At 37.1% G+C, this 17,350-nt stretch overlaps 1 protein-coding gene across 1 annotated transcript in view; it reads left to right on the top strand.

Moving 5' to 3' along the window:
* The window catches only part of LOC143228458 (ninein-like protein), a 118,827-nt gene that overhangs the window by 29,893 nt on the left and 71,584 nt on the right, over positions 1 to 17,350 (top strand). The gene's annotated exons all lie outside the window — the stretch shown is intronic.

The following is a 17,350-nucleotide window of genomic DNA, read 5'->3' as shown; positions in this document are numbered from 1 at the left end:
ACAGTTCAATACCTTTGCATTCAACGGTGTTTTCGGCCGCAATCCCAAAGTAGGAAAGGTAAGCATTTTTTAATATAATACATACGCATTGGTTTTGCATCGCCTATACTACATGCAATATGCAGAAGGGAATATTCTCGAACTATTTGTGTATTGTGAATTTTAGTAAAAACACGAAAGTAATGTGTGTGAAAATCCACATTGTTTTTAATTATATTCACAGCTCCGTGTGACAAGTCATTCTTGTTGAATTGAAATAAATCGGCGTCGAGCGTGGCTTTAAGTGCTTAGTGTTCCGCACTGTGTGTCCAATGTTCGTGTCCCGTTCCCGAAGAAGTATAAATATAAAAAAAAAGTGCTCTATACAGCTATGAACCGCACGTGTCAGTTGTTAAGGTGACGGTTGAATCTCACTATTCGTTGACACGAGAACAGCCCAATAGGTGGCGATGGATGCCATTGACTAGTTCTTACAGCTCAAAATTAGAGCCCGTTGTGGCGAAACACAAACAGTTTTTTTGTATCTTTGTGCCTGATCGCAAACAATAACAATCAAAATTAGGGACGGCTAACGCAGGAAACTTGTGTAACTTTGCAAGACATCCCAAACAAAAGAAGCGACACACACACGAATATAGATAATAAATTTTTTTTCTGAAAATAGTGCATTACAGTTTCCACTAATAACGACAGAATATCTGAAACACTAAGCATCCATGTACGTCTGAGTTTTAGATTTCAAATTAAAGCTATGATCATAGTAGTAAATCAGAAACACAACACACATGAAACGCTAGTTTGGTGACAGCGCGTCGTTTGCAAAGTGTGATTCTCTGTTTTTAAAGCGTTTTTAAGTACTGGCGTCGAGGCTGAATTATACATCACTTCTGCCTCCGTACCTTGAGGGTCATCTAACAATCACATGCCTGGATGTTGATGACTGATTATGGCATATTTTGTCACGTGTGTGAACTTGAAAGGACACTGAGTCATTGATATTGAGTGTTGACAAAGAATGGCTTTAATAATAAAAACAGGACAGGACAGTGTTTACTCAGCTATATAAGTGCATGTCCTGATGATCCCGAGAACTTTTGTAATTATACACTCAAAGTGTACCATTAAAAATATTGTTTATTATTGGATACACAGTACAACTACGCTGATATAAATACTGGGTCGACCAATGATGCATACTGGGCTGCGTTTTGAAAAGGTCCAAGGTTTGAGCTTCTTACACTTCCTACTTTGTTGTAGAGTTTATAACTGTGATATTAAATTTCTTTATTCGATTAAGAATAATATTATCAGCACCAGGTTTTGTCGTTTCGTTGTACTACCTTCAGTTAGCAGTTTAAGTTAACTTCTCTGACCTAACCGTTTCGCTTATATGTTGATCGCACGAGATGGCATTCGGATTGAAAAATGCCATTTTTTATTGAAATTATATAAATTATCCATTCGTCAGAACAAAACATTACTACGTACGAAGAGCAAATAGCAATTATTAATGATGAAAAGAAATGGTAACCGGTTTTAGCTATACGTAAGTCCACAATAGAAATGTTTACCGAATTTTATCAGTATTCATAGTTCGGCCATCTTAAGTCCATGTAATTTTTCGATAGATAAATGCTTATATATCGAGACGAAAATTTAGTACTCTTCTGGAATACGAGTATAATATGTTACTAGGGAAAGTAATCATTGTAAATAATCGGAATTATTTTGGTGTAATAATGTTGAAGTTCGTTATGCTAAACCAAGGGTTCCCAACCGGTGGGTCGCGACCCCCCCAGGGAGTCGCGTAGCCTTGTTAGAAGTAGCTTGGGATAACATTAATTTTATTTCATCAATTACATTTTCATGCTCTTACACTTTTTTGTTTCAGTGCAAAGCAAAACGTGTGCTACGTTAGTTCAATGTCATTAGGTGATATTATGAGTGTATGTATGCGTGCCTGCGAGTGAATGTGTCCGTGTGAATGTGTATGTGTCTGCAACTGTATGTATGTGTGTACTAGTGAGTAGCGAGTATGTGAGTGCACGCGCATGTACGCATGCTTGTGTGTCTGTTTAGCTGTGATTAAGTGTGTGTGTGCTCGCTGTCGACACGTGAGTCACATGTCCGTTGCTGATTGGTGGATGACGAATCGCGCGACTGGCCACACTCCCTTCCCTCCCAATACTTACCCCATCATTACTCTACCTGCACCCCCCCCACAAGTAGTCAGTGTAAGATCTACAGTTGCCAAAGCGTTCATTATTCAACATTTTTATTTTATTTTAACAAGGAGATAAGTAAGCAGTAGAGGTGAGTTGTGTCCATGGCTAAACGGCGCAGATACTCAGAATGCTACCTCAACATTGGCTTCACCATTGTGCTCGCCAACGACGGCATCGAGAAACCACAGTGTGTTTTGTACCATGCTGTCCTGAGTGCAGAGTCAATGAAACCATCAAAACTCAAGCGTCATCTCGAGATGAAACATCCAGAACACGCAAAGAAAGGTTTGGATTTCTTCAAACGGCATGAACGGTGTCTTAAAAGCCAAAGAATCGATAGAAGTGGGTCGTTTCAGCAGCCATAGTGGAAGCTTCATATGAGATTGCATTCGAAATTGCTAAACAAAAAAAGCCTCACACGATTGGAGAAACACTTCTTAAACCCTGCATGATGAAAGTAGTAAATCTTATTCTTGGAGAAGCCAGTGCAAAGAAGATGCAGCAAGTATCCCTGTCAAATAATACTATACAGAGGCTCATTTCTAAAATGTCTATGGATGTGAAGGAACAGGTTTTGACTGAAATCAAGGGTTCCCCTTTGTTCTCCTTTCAGCTCGACGAGTCAACAGATGTAAGTTCATGTTCTCAGTTGCTTGTTTTCGTGAGATACATTAATTCAGGTGACATTAAAGACGAATTCTTATTCTGCAGTGCACTTGAAACCTCAACAAAAGCTGATGATGTCATGGAAAAAGTTTCAACTTTTTTTCAAGACGAAGATCTTCAATGGGAAAACGTGTGTGGGGTTTGTACGGATGGGGCACCGGCTATGCTGGGATCGAAATCAGGATTCCAGTCGAGAGTGAAGAAGCTAGCACCTCAAGCAAAGGGCATCCACTGCATGATTCACCGATATGCTCTCGCCAGTAAGACTCTCCCTGCCTCTCTGCAGGAAGTGTTTGAATCTGTAATCAAAATTGTAAATTATGTGAAGACTCAACACTCGCCTATTCAAAGAACTATGCAAAGACATGAATGTTGACCACGAAGTCTTTCTTTTCTACACAGCAGTTCGTTGGTTGTCGAAAGGAAACGTTATTAATCGTGTCTTTGAAATGAAAGATGAAATAAAGCTATTCCTGGAGACTCAAGAAAGGAAAGATCTTGTAGCTCACTTCGAAGATGAAGCATGGAATAAAAGGGTTGCGTACCTAGCCGACATTTTTTGACCAGCTGAACAAGCTCAATTTGAAGCTTCAAGGAAGGGAAACACATGTTCTCCTTTTTCAAGATAGTCTTCGGGTCTTTGTTTCCAAACTGCAGAACTGGCGTCGGAAAACCAATCTTGGAAACATCGCTATGTTTGAAAAACTTTATGGAGTGACGGATGAGTCTCAGATCCAACTGGATCAGTTCATCAAGGATGAGATTACCGAACATCTTCAGTCTCTAGAAAAGGAAGTCGAGCGTTACTTCCCTGAGCTATCACAGGAACAGGAGGCCCTGGTAAGGAACCCATTTTGTAATGAACTTGATTTATCCAGCATCCCAGATGATATCCAAGATGAATTTCTGGATTTAAGGAACGACTCTTCAGCTCGTGATCTCTTCAAGGTGAAATCCGTGACTCAGTTCTGGTGCGCTATGTATCAGTCATACTCCAAAGTCAGCATGATAGCTTTACGTGTCCTTGTTCAATTTGCTTCTACCTACTTGTGTGAGGCAGGATTTTCCACTCTTGTCAATATAAGAACAAAGAATAGGAACAGATTGGATGTTGGAGATGACATGAGACTGGCTCTGACAAACGCTCGACCACGAATTTCAAAGCTTGCTGCTGAAATGCAACATCAGACATCTCACTAGCTGGGTTGGATAGCTGTTCAAACCTATGTTAATATTATTTTAAGAAATATATGTTCTTTTTGTGAATTCAGGTTGGACCAATGTGATTTAATTTGCTAATAAATAATTACAGAATTTTTAAATATTTTTTTTAGATGTTTCTTTCCCTCTCCTTCAGAGAAAATAAAAGAAAAATTAAGCTGCTGATAGTAAGCCCTAAGTAGGGGGTCACATGGGTTTCAAACTTTTAGGTAAGGGGTCGCGAGTGCCAAAAGGTTGGGAACCCCTGTGCTAAACAATCAGAAGTTCCAGACAGCGTGATATAAACGTTTATTCAGAATATGAGAACGCGACTTAAGGAACCTTCAGTTCGACTCCATACAAAAGACGCATTTGGTGGTACAGCTGGTTAGCATATTGACGCTAATACTTATATGGTCGTCTTAAAATTTTCGTACATGAGAAATTTATCAGTTATTTCGCAGCGAAACGAAACACGTGACCAACGATCTATAAGTGAGAATAACCTAAAAAGAATGTCCCATGCTTGGTTTGTTTGTTGTGAATTTCGCGAAAAGCTACGCGAGGGCTAGCTGCCCTTAATTTAGCAGCGATAGACCAGAGAGAAGGCAGCTAACCAACACCGCTAACTGTTGGACTACTCTCTATCAACGAATAGGGAGATTAGTGGGAACGTTATAACGCCCCCAGGGCTGAAAGGGCAAGCATGTTCGGTGGTATGGATTAAAACCTGCGAGCCTTACCGTAACGTTTGGAAATATAAACCCATCAGAGAAATTAAATGGTTTATATTTCTTATGCATAGAACTATAAGAAAAATAGTTTGTCGAATTGACAAGTTTTGTGGGTATTATTCAGAAACCTAACATACGTTTCATCTATATAACCGTTTGAAATATGTTTTGTTAGTCAGATGTTAGAATATTGACTACGCTATCTTAAACCGAAAAGACCTTACGAAACCGTTTTATTCGCTGTTGTTTTGTTAATTGTATGTGCTTCTCCTAAGGACTAAGCGGTAAAACTGTGGACTTAAAGTTTTGGATTTATCGAGTTTCGATAGCCATGGTGGGCAATAAACAAAATAGTCCATTGTGTAGTTTTGTGTTTAACAACAAAGAAACAAATAATTACATGCTTGATATTGAACTAGCGTAACAAAGAGTTAAGCAACAAAATAATTATCAAATGTTGGTAAGTACACGAATGTTAGCTTTGCCCAAATCGACATTACATATGCATCAGAATGGTTGTTCATTATTGAGTTTGAAACTGCTGATTTACGTAGCCATAGTTTGTTACTGTGACAATGTTTTATCACGCTACATTATTCTCTATGTTTATTGAGATCTAAAAAATTCCATAACTATTTATGATGAAACACGTCACTCTTCATTGGTCTTCAGAAGAACTCTCTGAACTGTTCGGACGTCATTGACATGATGAAAACGTTTTTAGGGATAAAATCTTTTATTTTCGCATGAAAGTAACAAATGTAGATGTTCATTGGCATTTGCAAAGTTTCATTTCCTCTTGGTGTTGACTTTAACCATAATTCAACAAAAGGTGTTGAAATGGCGGGTAATCATCTCACATAGAACTTGCCAAATGGGTCGTTATAAATGACTGGCACTTTTAAAGAATTTCCTAAGAAACTTCCTTCTGGTGGTTGATGGACTAATATGTTGTTATAATGAATTATTTCAAGATGGTTGTTTATTAGGTTACCATTCTTATGAAAAAAGAACCAATCAAGTGTGGTGTCTGTGTAATGATTTTCCATTGAGGGTGTTTGGAGAAATAATTAGTTACGCAGTTTGTTTATGTAGTGGCCACGTAGGCTGTGATTAATGATTAATAATCTCTTCAGTCGTTCGTCTTGAAACTTTTATTATATTATCATATGTTTAGATAAAACTCTTATTAAATCAATTACTTAGAAATTACTGAATTAATAGTTCTTTAAGTTTTTAAATGCAAACACGTACTCGACAAATATTTACGGATTTACAACGCTAAAACCAGGGGTTCGATTCCCCTCGATAAACTCAGCAGATAGCCCAATGTGGCTTTGCTATAAAACACACACACACACATATATTTTCTGCCCAAGGCTTTTTATTTGAAAGTTACGAAATTATTGAAACACTAAAGTAAATAGAATATCCCACATTTCGCTCTTCTGTAAATAACATTCGAAGCTTTATGCAGAATACACATGTAAACTGTTTTGTTTTATTGTCTCGCAAAATGTTTAGGTGATCACGTTTCTTGTACATTTGGTGATACCATATTGATACATTTAATAAAAACCAAAACGGTGGGCTGAACCACGAACTTGTGACTTGGAACACTGTTTTACGGGATGGAAGTCGAAATTGTTCTAAATATTACTGTAGTAATTTACTGGCTTTTCTGTCTCAATCAAGTTAGCTAACGGTTATTGTTCAAAGCTGCTGATGGAACAACATAATTTCAAGTAAATATACGGATAATAAAAACGTTTATGCACTGGAGAGCCGTCTTGCGAGAAATGCGTTGAACAGAATTACGAATATGAAATGTGGGCAGATGCCTGTGTTCACACGCGGAACGATATCAAGTGATGTAACTCATACGTGCTGTAAGAGTGCGTAATTACTCGGCGTATTTCTATATATTTCTCTACAAGTGGGTTTTCTCGACATCACTAATGATGCACTCGCTCTTAGCACCGTGTTCAGCTTGATTACTATTAATGATATTCGTCTGATTGATATAAACTATATCATCTACGGAGACATCAGTAAGGCATACATTTTCTAACGTGTTTCAAATTTGATAAAGTCAACGTATTGAAAACCTTCAAGGAAAAACGTTTATACAAGTTTTGATGTTTGACGTGATACTGTCTGAATTCGTAAACTTTCGGAACTGTTTTTAAGATTTTTTTTTTTTATTAACAATGACATATACCCTTAGTTTCTGTAAGCACTAGTTTAGTACGAACTACCAACCTTTAGTTTTGGTAGTTCACCCTTACTTTTCACTTGTGCTCACCCTTTGTTTCGTACCCTCACTTCACCACCCATCAACTGCTTTGTAGTCTTGGTACGATACAGTATTTCCTTCTTTACGGTTACCCACGATCAGTGTTTGAAGAGACAATTTATCTTTCTTTCCCGTATGTACTCAAACACGGTGCAGTACGTTGCTTAATTTATTCTTTGTGTGTGCAGGGGAGAAAGGAGGCTGTAAACAATGTAGATAAATTAACCAGAACCGTTTGAGATCGTATGTCATTAACGTGACGTCATGGTGATGTCATTTTCATCTGTTTTGATTTCTTCGCTTCTCACGAATCTAACCTTTGCTTGAATTCTTAAAACCTGCTAAATTTGATACGACCACACTCCTGCTACTTGAACGTACAATTTTATTTATTATCATAATTATACAAACTTTCGTAATGGAGTTTTATAGTTTTAGTCACAAATTTAGGTAATTATGTATTAGTACAGATTTGAAGACGTGCGCGCGCAGTGGTGTTGTTAGGTAAGAGCTCAGCTCCGTGGATCACACAACTTTAAATACGCTACTGTGTGCATGCTCCAAAAATGGACACAGTTGGTAATTTCTTGTACGAGGCTTTAGACACACTGGAAGGCTAAAGTATACTGGAAGATGGTAGTTTGAAGTAGATGGCACTAAAAGACATGAGGATTGGTTGTTTGTTGCTTTGAATTTCGCGTAAAACTACACGAGGACTATCTGCGCTAGCCGTCCTTAATTTATCAATGTAAGACTAGAGGGAATGCAGCTAGTCGTCACCACCTGCCGCCAACTCTTGGGCTACTCTCTATTCAACGAATAGGGAGATTTATGGAAATATTATAACGCTGTCACGGCTGAAAGTGTAAGTATGTTCGATGACAGGGGTTCGAACCCACGACCCTCAGACTACGAGTCGAGTGTCTTGGCTATGCCGAGCCTAAATGAGATGAAGATAGATAAAATATCGCATAATAGCAAACAGTACTTAGAACAACCTGATACTAATTAATGGTGCAGTACTTCTGCCAACTTTACTACTGGAATTTTTGAATCACAAAAACCTATATGTACATTTACGCTCGTTACATTTGTGAAGTCGCCAACTTGTATTAATTTTCTACCAAAGTTGCCAACTTATATCAAAAGAAAAGTCAATCCGGTAATAAGTAGCTACATAACTGTACTGTTCTGACGTTTGTTTGCTTGTTTTTTGAATTTCACGCAAAGCGACACGAGGGCGCTCTACGCTAGCCTCCCTAATTTAGCAGTGTAAGACTAAAGGGAAAGCACCTAGTCATCACCACCCACCGCCAACTCTTGGACTACTCTTTTACCAACGAATAGTGGGATTGATCGTCACATTATAACGCACCCTCGGCTGAAAGGCAAGCATGTTTGCTGTGACGGGGATTCGAACCTTAACCACTTTGTTATCTGGGAAGATCGAGCTCATTTTCTCATCATTTGGGTACCTTTCGATGATACAGATGTTTCCAGCCGTAAATTCAGTAATATGGGGGGTTGGCAAGCTTAAGATTTGTTTTAGTGTTAAATCCGTATACGAAGTCAACAACACAAAACAATCTCTGTGATAAAAATTCAAGAACTCGGCGATAAGAAAATTGTAAAAAATATTTAAAGCAGTAACGTTACTAATAATAAAGTTAATAAAGAAAATAGTGTACACCTCAGAAAACACACACATACCAGCTGTTTGCTTCCTGTACTGTCACAGGATGTTTGGCGCAGATAGCCTAGTTGCTTTGTGCTATAAAACACCAAACCAACTTACCAGTCCTGTATTTTCGTAAACAAATTGCTCATTTAAAAAGCTTGATGTTAACATAATCAAAAGTTTATGCAATAAAACCGTTAAGGTGGTTTAACTAAGTTAGGCCCAGTAATCGTCTGCTACGTGTAACTTTATAAAGTTGCCTAACAATTGATGTAAATTACTATAACGCGTTATAACCATAGCAGTATAGATAGTTAAGCGAAATAATTAGTGTTTACGATAATGTAAAGTGTTAACGAATTATGTGAATAAATGACGTCACAATTAAGAGTAAGAATATTGATATCCAACCAATAAAAGATGGCGCTACTGTTAAGTATAAACCGCGTGATCGCCTTTACGCATATCGAGACTTGTTTGTTTGGTATGTGTTTTTATATAGCAAAGCCACATCGGGCTATCTGCTGAGTCCACCGCTGGAAATCGAACCCCTGATCGTCGTTTTGTTTTAGTTATCATATTAGAAAGTAAATCCAATATCAAAGATTCTGAAGAGTTTGTTTTGTTTTGTTTTCGTGACAGATAACAATCTGTTGAAATTTGTTCTTTTTGGTGGGTCCCGGCTAGACCAGGTGGTTAAGATGCTCGATTCGTAATCTGAGGATCGCATGGTTCGAATCCCCGTCACATTAAACATGCTCGCCCTTTCAGCCATGTGGGCGTCATGACGTTTCGGTCAATCCCACTATCAGTTTGTAAAAGAGTAGCCTAAGAGTTGGCGATGGGTTGTGATAACTAGTTGCCTTCCCTCTATCACTGGTAAATTAAGGGCTTGCGCAGATACTCGTCGCGTAGCTTTGCACGAAATTCAAAACAAACAAACAAACAAACATATCCTCTCTCGTGTTAGTTCAATTACTCGCATCGTTACTGTTCAATGGAGAAGAACGTAACGAGCTTAGGATGAAGAGAAATAGACGGAAAAACCAGCTGAGCCTAATGCTTCTAATTACACGGACCAAATAATAAAACATCCTTAGCAAAGTACGAGGATCTACTTCTAAAAATGTTGTTTTTATTGTACTTCTGTGGTGGAACTACTTGTACCTCCATTATGTGATCGCTTATTTTATCACGAATTGTGTACATCATTATTGGCGAAGTTTCGCTTCGATATATTGACATTCTGAACTCCTCTTATGCGAAAATTCATTGCAGTCTAATTTAGCTGCCTTGTCTGTTGTAGATAAGCCGTGTTAATTAATGGGTTGACTATTGTACTCGATGGATTTAATAATATTATCGAACTCCATGACGTGAAGGTGCGTACTTCATTATAACGAAAAGAGTTCGGAATGCCGCCAAACCGAGATCCCCACCATTTCTGTTCATTTCTTGTCAAACATAGAATATATACTATATGCATAGAATCCTGGGTGAGCGATGCCACTTTACGTATAGTGCGTAAATGTTTCGTACATTTATGAGTCAGTTTCATCACCCTAATACGGCACTTTGGGAGCACTAGTTACCTTTGTTAGTGTAGTAGCTGAGTATTATATGGTAATGGCAGTTTACATAACCTTTTTATTGTTATTATTTTCTCACTATAGCTTTTAGTAGCGTGTATTCATAAATACAAATTTTGAAAATAATTGTATGTCGGATATTTTCTCCGAACTGAATAATACCCATAATAATTTCTTCAATATGTTGCAATACTGTTGAAGGAATTTGACAGATTATCTGGGACTGAAGGATTTATAATAGAGGTATCATATACATATTGTAACTGATTTAGTAATGTATATTTATTTGAGTATTGATGTTTGTTTCGAATGAAGGTATGTTTGGAGGTGTATGTGGCTTGTGTTGTTAGATGAGCATTGTGAAAGTCTCGCCTGTTCTCTACATTTGTAGAGTATTCTCGGGCGTAAGAATCAATAGTGTATTATGTATGCAGAATACTAGTGATTGCTTGTATTGTTGCCAATTGAATTTTCTAGAACCTCGTCTTAAACTTTATAAATTGACGTATCAAGTGAAAACAGGATATTGTTAGTTTACTATACAGTCTGTGTGCTATAAACCTCGGAAAGTATAATTGTGATAAACGCTCATTAAATGGAAAACTACAAATATTTGACCAGGAACGTTTATAGATTTCGATCATTACAAACCGTTTAACTTAGATAATTAACTTCAGACACTAGTATTTCTACGAGGATATTTTCGTTGGTAAAAAGTCAGTTTGTAAGCGGCGTGAGACCAACGAATAATAAACAGCGAGCTAGCTAGCTTAAGCGAGGTGTAACAATACAACTCTGAAATAATTCGCTTGTTGTGGACCTGGACCATCGATAAAATATTCAGCTCCAGATTAGATAGAAGATTGAGTGTGAGTTTGTAAAACTTTTGTACATAAACATTATTTGTAATAACCGTTGTTATAAATTGTATTGTTGTTTGTATATTAAAATATATTTGTTAAGAAAGTTACGTGTATCGATCGTGTTAGCAAATACCATAGATTGAATACATATCGATATTTAATTAACTTTTAAATTCAAATTCACATTTTCGGTTATTTGAAATCGCAATACGTTCGAGATAAGTTATAATACTTAAATTTATGAAACAATCTCCAACCAGTTATCTTGATTAAATCCCGTTGTGAATGTTGATAGTTTGATGCATTGAAATATTGTCAAAATTAGCTCTGTGCTTACATGGATGTTTTGTTTTTCATTTTGTAAATATGACATTATACAAATGAAAACAGCTATTGCATAGATACGAAAACTCGTAACGGTTTCTTTTCTTTATTCATTATTATATTTTCACTGTTTTTAACTTGGATTTTGGAATAGTACGTGGTTTTGATAACGCATTTCTTTCAGTAATGTCTAGAACTTTTTGTAGTTAACCGATCTGGTTATTACCATTTAATGTAAGCATGATCCTGTTTTTCTAATCTGCTTATATCAGCTGGTTTCCTTACCTTCTCAACCGATCTGGTTATTACCATTTAATGTAAGCATGATCCTGTTTTTCTAATCTGCTTATATCAGCTGGTTTCCTTATCTACTCAACCGATCTGGTTATTACCTTTCCACATAAACATGATTATGTTTTTCTAATCTGCTTATATCAGCTGGTTTCCTTACCTACTCAACCGATCTGGTTATTACCTTTCCAAATAAACATGATTCTGTTTTTCTAATCTGCTTATATCAGCTGGTTTCCTTATCTACTCAACCGATCTGGTTATTACCTTTCCACATAAACATGATTCTGTTTTTCTAATCTGCTTATATCAGCTGATTTCCTTATCTACTCAACCGATCTGGTTATTATCTTTCCACATAAACATGATTCTGTTTTTCTAATCTGCTTATATCAGCTGGTTTCCTTACCTACTCAACCGATCTGGTTATTACCTTTCCACATAAGCATGATGCTATTTATCTCTATCTTCAAAACTAAGAAGTTTCATGTTTTCACTTCATTTTGGATCTTCTGATTTCATATTTACATCTGTTGTTAAAGTCTTTGATGTTATTCAGATTTATTGAATAAATATCCCCCCTAGAATGCTGCCGACCGTTTGAACTTGCTTAACCCAACCTACTGTTGTGCAGCTTTGTTTAATTATAAATAATTAAAGTTGATTTAGCTAGTACGCTGGGTCTGGTAATTGGTTCTTTTGAGTTTCCGCGTAATTTCACATTATCACTTGTTCTGAAACTGTTTTATTTCCTGGCGTGAACCACCCAAAACTCTTTACTTTCTGACTATCTCCAAAGTTTCTTGTTTTAGAAAGTATTATAAATTTGCTTGACTTGTATGTGTTTTTCTTATAGCAAAGCCTTATCGGCCTACCTGCTTTGTCCACCGAGGGGAATCGAACCCCTGATTTTAGCGTTTTAAATACGTAGAATTACCGCTGTCCCAGTGGGGAACGACATCCTTGTAATAAACCTCTGTGTATAACAGTTTTGTCGACGGAACAATCCAGTTGTTTGGTTCATTCGTACTCGGCCCAGCACGACCAGGTGGTTAAGTCGATCGACTCGTAATCAGAGGATCGCGTGTTTGAATCCCCGTTGCACCAAGCATGCTCACCCTTTCAGCCGTGAGAGCGTTATGAAGTTACGATCAATTCCACTATTCGTTGGTAAAAGAACAGCCCAAGAGCTGGTGATGAGTAGTGATGGCTAGTTCCCTTCCTTCTAGTTTTACATTGCTAAATTAGATACGACTAGCGCAGATAGCCCTCTTGTCGCTTTGCGCGAAATTCACAAACAAACAAACATTGAACTCCCATTTACTACCATTTTACTACTAAAATGGTTGTAAAGAAATAAACAGCGTTGTTTTCATATCCGGTTTGCTATGTTATGGTGTAATACTTTTATATAGTTCACACTTTGTAGAAACCTGGCTTGACTTGGTGGTTAGGGCGCTCTGAGGGTCTCGGGTTCGATTTCTCGTCACACCGAACATGCTCGCTCTGTCAGTCATGGGGACATTATAATGTGACTATGAATCTTAATAACTCAAGCGGCGGTTTGTGATGTTAACTAGTTGCTTTCACTGCTAAATTAGAAACGACTAGTGCAAGTGATCCTCACGTAGCTTTACGGGGAATTGGAAAGACATAAACTTGGGTCTCTCTTTTTACCTTCATATAATGGAATTAACCGTCACATTATAATGTCCACACAATGTGGCGTAACTGCAACAGACAGCCTCTTTCAAGCATAAAAATTAATTAGGCCCGCTATATTTATTCGTATTGTCGGTCAGTCATTATCAGGCTTATGTGATTTGCCGCCATCTTGCAATCGCAGGGGCATGCTTCATAGTTGGAAAGCAAAATAAAAATACAAATAAGTCTTTTTTATTTGTCATCGATAAAACAAAAAGTATATATAAGAAAATAACATTGTGTAGTTTTTAGTTGTTTTTTTCTCAAAACTTGTAGTTGTAATAAACTCTGATAATATAGCTGTTTCGTAAATACCTCTGCCTATATCATAATATTCACCCAAGGTTTGATGATCGAATCCAGTTTTAATTGTTATACATTAATGTTTCAAATAATGTATTTGGAATGGGTATGAAGAGAAAGGAAAGAAAACTTATAGTTTTGTAGATTAAGGACAAATTAAAGCACGCTATGTGCTGTACCATTATGCTTGTAACCTACTATATCTCAAGCCTACCTCCCAGTGGTACAGCGGTATGTCTGCAGACTCACGTCGCTGAAAACCGGGTTTCGATACCAGTGATGAGCAGAACATGGCTAAACCAATATGTAGCCTTGTGTTTAATTCCAAAGACAAAATACGTCTCAAGCCTCCTTGTGGTCGGTGATAGAACGTGGGGACTGTGGGTGAGAGTTCATTATTTGAGTTCACGAATATGTTACTTACGTATGATTTGTTAAAAGATGTAATGATAAAAACGTATAAACAAGTTCTTACAGTCTGCAGAATGTTTTATGAAATTCGTAGAACCTGCAAAAAGAGCTGAGGTAATAAAATTAATCCTTTTTATATTCTGACGCTCTGAAGGTCGCTTGTATGTTGTGTACAATCACAAAATCTAAAGAAGTTAGTGGTATTTCTTAGGCTAACAATTATTTTAACAAAATAGTATAAATAAAAACCTTAGATAATGAGAGTTAATTACTCATATTTAAGATTAGGAAACGTACTTGCAGGGTCTCATGATTAGGGTGTTTGATTCGCAGTCTGTGGGTCGCGAGTTCGATTCCCGACACTGAAAATACTCGCCTATTCCGCTGTAAGTGTTATAACATGACCATCAGTCCCACTTTTCTTTCGTAAAGAGTAGACTAAGATTTTTGAGATGGGTGTTGTTGACCAGGTGCTTTCCTTCTAGTCTATCACTAGGGGTGGCTGACGTTGATAAACTTGACCCGAAACTCAACAACAACAAACAAAAACGTACTTGCACAAATATCCTTACTCTAAGATATGTGTTATTGTTTGTACTATATTGTTTAGGAATAATGGAAAATAATTATGCATTTTTTTTTAAAACAGAATCGCATAATGTGCTGTGGCGCCATCTTTACGAATGAAACAAATTAAGAGATAAAATTAACACATTTAGATTTCCAGCAATGTTATCGCATCTATTCGCTCAAAGTTTTATACCTAACGCTGTCAAGAAACAGAAAACATTCGTATGAAATTGTGGGGCGTGTTCACAAACAAACACAGGATTTTTTTTTTTTTGAGTTTTTGTGTTGTCAATATCTGAAATCTTCTAGAGACTAAGACGCTGGAAACTCTGGAAGAACTCGGATTCAGCCTTCTGTTCAAAAGGTTGGTCCCAGAGGATCAATAGGTCGAGCGGTAGGGATTGACTTGGAAGTTCATTGGAGATCAATAAGTCGATTGAACCAAACCAGATCCGAATAACTTCGTGTTTAGTATGTTGATTGGTGAGAAGCTGTTCTGACGTGAAACCTATACAATATTACAGTGGAGTCTATTGGAAGGTTAATACTGGGACTGTTGATGTTTTTCTATACGTCATGTTTTATGGAGTTATTTGCACATTTAGAAACGTTTCGACATTTTATTCATTTTGAACTTTTCCCGAACAAATAGAAGGTGAAATGGGTAGTAACTGTCCAGTTTAGTTTGAAACTCGTGATGAACAAACAATAACTGTCTAGTTTAGCTTGAAACTTCTGGAAAAAATCTTGAAGGACTTGACCTGCAAAACTAGCTCAGATGGAGACAAAGACGTCGTTTCAAAAGTTGTCCAGCGGTTGTCTGCGGACTCGCACTGCAATAAACCGGGTTTCGATACCCGTGATGGACAAGAGCACTGATAGCCCATCGTGTAGCTTTGTGCTTAATTACGAACAAACAGGTTCAAAAGACACACTAGACAGTTACTGTTTGTTTCATTGTTGTTTGTTCACTACGAATACTTTTATCTATCTGAACTACCTTTGTTGGTCAGTCCTTCGGTACTTTCTCCATAAGTGTCACGCCGAACTGGACAGTTACTGTTCGTTTAATTGTTGTTTTTTTTGTTGATCATGAAGACGAAGTCTATCGTCTATAAAGAATAGTTTTTCTCAGCTTCTACAGGTCTTATCTCGGGCATTCCATCTTGTGTTCACGCCTGCTTCATCAGCTGAGCAACTATCGAAATGAAAATGACAGGAACCTGACTGTGGGATCCACACACACAGCTGAACCCACGTGAAATTATTATTCCCCGTATTAACTGACGGCGGAACATTCAATTAATGTTGCGATAAGACGTACATATTTGCTGTTCAATGCCTCATATCACGGAAACGTATATCAAATATAATGTCACACTAAACTGAAACGGAAATGACGTAATCATTCACTGCAACCAAAAACTTTAAACTGGTGAGTTATTTAATGTTTTAGTGATGACGTATATGGAAGTACACTGATGACGTTTTGGGATTAGAAATATAATTCTTTTGAACGTTCGAGTAAAATATTTATAATTATGTTAAGGTGATTAAATTGAACTATGAAATAATTATTTTTAGTTTTATAGAAGCATCCGTTATTTTTCACGGAGAGATGAAAATTTAACTGTTAGAATGCCAAGAAAAGTACAATCGTACCGGATATACGGGTTTTATTTTCGCGTTATGTTATCACAAAGAAGAAATATGGTAATACAAATTTATGTAATTTGTAGTGGGAACGTTAAGAGGATGGCCATCAAATCCCACACTTCGTTTAGACAAGAGTAACCCAAAAGTTGGCGGTGGGTGCTATTGTCTAGTTTCCTTCCATAGTCCATCGGCTTAAAAACATGGACAGTTTGTTCAGATAGTTCAAACAACCAAAGAAAAACTCTCGAGTTGGAAAGTTTGGTTAAATGTTGTGTACAGAACTAACGAAAAGTGAAATGGTTGTAGCTCTATTTTCTGACCATCCATTAACAATTAATTGCTGCATTCTGTTAGTCCAATTTATTGAGATCAGAGGACTGTCTGAAGACACAGTGTGCTGTCTTCTCAGTGAAGGATAATACAGTTTATACTAAGTGTTTGACTCCAGTTAAATGCTCTACCCTAAATAACAAGACAATCATTAGTGGAACTGACATATTAGAAACGCCAGTGGTCATAATCTTACTATGTGTTGTATATTTAGACCAGTGGTTCTTAACCTTGTTGGAAGTACTGAACCCTGGATGTTTCGTACTTGCATTCACTGAACCCTTCGTAATTGGAAAAATAAAATATGATTTTTTTCAAATACAAAACATAAGTAGATATTTTATTAGTGCATAAAATGAACCATGCATCAGTTGCACACAATATAACTGTGTTCAAAGAACAAAACATAAATTTCGCACAAAAACAAAAACATAACTCAATGACTCAGTGACAGTCGAATCGAAATTACTCAATCAGAAAAGAGGACATGGTTGTGATTGTTATTCACTA

The sequence above is a fragment of the Tachypleus tridentatus genome, chromosome 10 (assembly GCF_004210375.1).
Source record: "Tachypleus tridentatus isolate NWPU-2018 chromosome 10, ASM421037v1, whole genome shotgun sequence".
NCBI lineage: Eukaryota > Metazoa > Arthropoda > Merostomata > Xiphosura > Limulidae > Tachypleus > Tachypleus tridentatus.
The sequence above is the reverse complement of the archived record's forward strand: the minus strand, read 5'-3'. Positions and strand labels throughout refer to the sequence as shown.